The following is a 5,057-nucleotide window of genomic DNA, read 5'->3' on the forward strand; positions in this document are numbered from 1 at the left end:
TTTTATTTAATCTGGTAAATGACAAATATATTTTTGATTCCTATAAAGCAGAAATGAAAGGTCTCCAGGAGCTGGGAACTAAACCCAACTGCTCCCCCCCCCTTATTTTTTTATTGACATTTCTTTCCTTTTTTTTCTTCTTTTCTTCTTTCCTTTTTTTCTTTCCAAAATCTCATCAGCTCTTCTGAATTTTGCAATTTATTTCTCCTTCTTTCTCCCTCAAGAAAAACACTTTTCATCAGAAAACACGATACTTTTTCCTTCCGAGACTCCCTGCAAATTGCCTCTCTCCCTCCAGACAAGTTTTGAGGATCAACAAGTTAACCTTCAGAAAGATTACAAAGGTACAAGTGGGCTGCTTAAGAGGTGAATCATTAAACATAAGGTGAAGTGTACGACTGCAGAAGGTTTCAATTAAAGTGACAGTCGAGGCAGCCTTTGCCTGCCCGGGAAGGTTTGCTTTTATTGTCAGAGTCGTGCTGGGAGCTGCGTCCATCCCAGGCAGGGAGAGTTGGTTCCCACCGGCTTCATTCTGCATTCCCAAGGCTGCTGCTGCTGCAGTCCTCACTCCTGCAAACAACTCCACCGGTTTCAGCACGATAAATTCAACCGTGACAGCATTAAATTTGGGAAAGGAGCCAGATCTCCTTTATGTCCCATCCAGGCTGAGATCAAGGAGCCCGCCTTGGACCTGCCTTCACCCTCATTACCCTGGCCTGAGGAAGAGCAGGATCAGGCCCACAACCTTCCCCTTTACCTTCCCAAATCCTACTCACTCCTACATTTTTTTCTTTTTTTTTTTTTTTTTTAAGGTGGCTTTGTTTTAATATTACAGCATATTTAATAAGCAGCCTCAGGGTGGAGGGAGAAATGTCAGACCCTTACTGAGCTGTGGAAATCCCATCTGAGTGCTACCTTGTCCCCACATCCCCATGTCTGCTTGTCATGGGGCACCTCTAGCCCTCTTGCCAAATTTCCCATGGGTGCCCAGGGACTGTTTGCACTGACACAGAGTCTATATCAATGCACAAAGGGTAATGCATGGACAACGACCGGTCCACAGGCAACTGCCTCGCACAGAGGTCCCGCATACTTGGAAGGAGTACGTGCAATCTTGGGCTTTTTTTTCCTGGCTTTGTGGAGTACAGGTAGTACTGTAGTGAGTTAGGAGGTGGAAAGGGGTCAGGATAGATATTCCCCTGTCATGGAATAACGTTATGACATTTTTTGGCACTTCCCTTATTTAAATTTTAAGTATTTTTATATATTTTGCCCCGGCACATTCCCATGTGTCAGTCCTGAGTGTGGATAAGATCCTCTCCACAAGGATGCTCCAGTGACTGGGTTAATTCCCTCCTGCTAATTTCTTACATAATCATGTGGGCTCAGATCCTCAAAAGTATTTGTGTGCCTGCCTCCCTTGGAAATCAGAGAGTTTAATTGTCTGCTAAAATTATTGTGTTTTGTTTTGAAAGCAGAGCAGGAAATAACAAACTTGGGGTTTATGAGATTTGTTTGCTTCTCTGTGGTCACAGAGCATTTTATCTACCTTCGCAAATAAATTTTCAGTTACATAGTGTTGTGCCCAGATTACAGATGGATTTTTAGAGAGTGACCAGCGGAAACCTGGGTGCCAGCATAGGTTGGGGAATCTGGGTCTTCTCCTCTTGATGCTTCTGGTCCCAATTGGTAAAATTCGTGTAGGACAAAGTCACAATCTCAAAAAGATGCTGGAGGGAAGAATCCATTAAAGCCTGTGAGATGCTGAGATAGGAGGATAATAGAGATCACGTCAGTGAGAGATGCCATCTATTACAGATAACGATTGCACAGCTGACTGCATCTCCCCCTCTGGAAATGGCTCCTTTTTTAGTTTCATTTTTGGCTATACAACCCAAAAGAATTCTTCTCACTCCTTGGCATTTGTCCCCTTCAGATATTTCATGCAATACGGAAGAAGGAGGAATCAAAATACCATGACATTGAAGTTTATTGCCGATTCTGCTCACGTCGGTTGAAATCAGTCACTAAAACCTCAGCCTGCAGGACCCCGTGCTCTGTATTTTTCTTGTCTAGGTAATCACGATGGCAGCAGGGGGAGGTAAGTAGAAGGAAAAAGGACTGATTTTATTAGGTGTTAGAAGAGCTTATTAGAAAACAGGGGGGGAAAAAAGCAATAAAATTATGAAGACAGGAATTAAAACAAGTGATGACTCCCTGCTGACTGCAAGGGGACACTTCTCACGCACCCTTTCTTGGTTTGGAAGATGCCCAGGCATTGATAAACATTTTACGAGAATTCGACTCCACAGCAGCAAGCGGCAGCGAATACCAGGAGAAAATATACTCGTGTGCCAGGATCAGCGAAGCAGCTTCAGAGGCAGCATTTAACCTGCTGCCTTGCAGCCTCTGGGCCCTGTTTGGGTCTGTTGTCAGCCAGTAATTTGGATCTGCAGTATACCTGGGTTATATTTAGGCCAATTAAATTAATTGCTGGAACAGACAACCCTTTTTAGACCCAAGGCACTTTTTGCCCCCCTTCTCGATACTGTAGGGCTGATGTAGTGATTTTGGAGCTTTGGTTTGGCAGTCAGAGAATGTGTGTATTTTACATAAGAAACAGAGGCAGGGGTGGATGCTGCTAGACAAATATTTGGTTAATTTTTTGTAATTATTAGTAATAACAATACTCTGCTCTCTCAAGCACCTTTCATCTCTGAGCATTTTTGAAACACTGGTACAGCCAAGCAATGCAGCTCTAGGGGCTGTAATTAGCTTTAGCTCCACGTTGTAGATGTGGAAAGTGAGGTCGAGGGAGGTGGAAGGATCGGAGGTGCAGCAGAGTTGGGGAGCAGTGCCCTGAGCAGCAGCCAACAAGGGCTACCAGAAGTAAAGCTCTGGCCACCGCGAGCCTCGTGGTTGACCTGTCCTGTGAGGCAAACTCATCTCATCATGCCGTGATGATATTCGGGCCAGCTTCTGAGCCAGGAGCCTGAACTTTCCCTCCTAGGAGATTCAAATACACCCTGTCCAGGAGGATATCCCTTGGCCACCAGCCCGTGTCATCTCCCCTCATTGTCGGAGGTGATGGGACAAGATGGTTTCATGTGGTTCCCCTTCCCAGCCCTCCTAGTGACTGGGGTCCCAGTCATCCATGCATTAGATGAGAAGGGTCCCTCAGTGACCAAGAACAAGAGGGACCTGCTGGGCTTTGGAGCCTGTTCCCCACAGCCCTGGGCTACCACATCCTCTTTAGCCAGGTTGGCTTTTTGCCTCTGTCTGCCAGCTGCAGGACCTCTTTCCACAACCCACTGGAGGGTCCTTCCTCCAGGTTCCACCCTATGTGTTCACAGCCCATTGGTCCTCCACCATGCTTAGGTCAGCTCTGTACCAGCTCTGCCCTCCACCTGCAGTATGCTCTAGGTCTCTTGGACATCTGTGTCCAGGCTGTGTTTGTCTTGCTTTGAAATGGGTAGCAAACTCAGGAATTTGGGAATATGCCTTAGGAAATTCAACCTCTCATTCCAAAATGATTTAATAGATCTCTGCCCACTTCTGACTGACTGATCCTTGTCCCTATTTTTGGCTCTGGAGCAAAGGTAGCAGAATGCACCATATATCCTGCAACCTGGCCACCAACCAGGCAGCCTGACCCATGCCTTTATCACCAGCCCCTTCTGCAGTTAGTACTTGGGGCTTTGGTTCATGACCCTGGTTGGATAAAGCCGTGGTGCCTGGAGAGGTTGCTATTCCACACTGTGACTCATGGATGTATGCAGAGGACACAGATCTCTCAGGAGAGAACCCTCTGAGATTTCAGGACGTGGACCATGATTTGCATGGACTCTTCCAGTCTGCACCTTCCTTTAGTTAGGAATGTCATGCCATGTTAGGCAGGAACTAGGTCTAAAACTAAGATGGATAAGTCCTAGATCAAACCTTGGGTGAAAAGAAAAAAAAAAAAACAAAGAGAAAAAAAAAGAAAAAAAAGAAAAAAGGAATTAATGCTCTATCATTTCTATTCTATTTCATTCTATTCTGTTCCATTTTGACCCATCCCAAATGTGTCTTCCCAGCAAGTTCCAGGGTTTAGGCCTTAAGTGCCAGCACGGAGATCCTGGCTGTAGTGCTGAAATTAGTTGAGCCCAGCAGATCGTCTCAGCTTTAACCCGACACAAGGATTCAATCACCTAAGTATATTTCAGCTCCCAATTGACCTGGTACTTCTCTCTGTTATTATCCGTGCACAATCTCTCCTGCTGTGCCAAGATTCCTGTGTTCTTCATTTCTCTTCCGTCTCTGATGCCACAAAGTCAGGTGAATGTCTTCAAGGAAATCTCAGTAATAAAACCTATTTCCTCTTCCCAGATGCAAAGAGAAAGCAGAGTAATAGTTTCTTTATCCATCAGGGACCGGTTAATGCCTCGCTCCTCATCATCACCAAATGCAACTAATAAAGGAGTAAAGGAGATTTGGCAGTTTAATGCAGCAGCTAATTTTGTGCCTGCTGCCCTGCCAGAAAGTATTTTCACTTTTGGGTGATGCCAGAACAGCAGAGCTGATTAATTAGCCTTCTCTTGAGCAGGAAGAGCTCAGCTAAGATGCCTGCAGCCCCCAGACATCCCTGGCATTGGCTAACCTTGTAGTAGCCGGCGTTCCCAGTATCTCAAAGGTTCTTCGGTCTGTCTGTCTGGGTAAGGCAAAAAGACGACAGTGCAGAGTTTTCCCTTGGGAGGGAGCAGGTCTGTTATACAGATCAGGTCTAGCTCTGTCAGTGAGAGAACTGGCCAGGGAATGCTCATAGCATGAAGATGCTGTCCAGGCACCACCGACATGGTGGCTCACAGCGGGTCACTGCAGAGCCCAGTGCTGCGTTTAAGGGAGGCAGTGCACAGACTTGTAAGTCCTTCTACAGATCCAGCTTTGGAGGGGTCAGCACTGCACGCACACTGCACGCAGGTGTGGAGCTCTATGGAAAACGATCCTCAGGAACAGTAATATGTTTGCGCAATGATCAGAAATGCAAAACAAGAAAACTCCAGCCTTGATGGGGAGTG

The sequence above is a fragment of the Manacus vitellinus genome, unplaced genomic scaffold (assembly GCF_001715985.3).
Source record: "Manacus vitellinus isolate BGI_N305 unplaced genomic scaffold, ASM171598v3 scaffold_29_pilon, whole genome shotgun sequence".
Classification (NCBI taxonomy): Eukaryota; Metazoa; Chordata; class Aves; order Passeriformes; family Pipridae; genus Manacus; species Manacus vitellinus.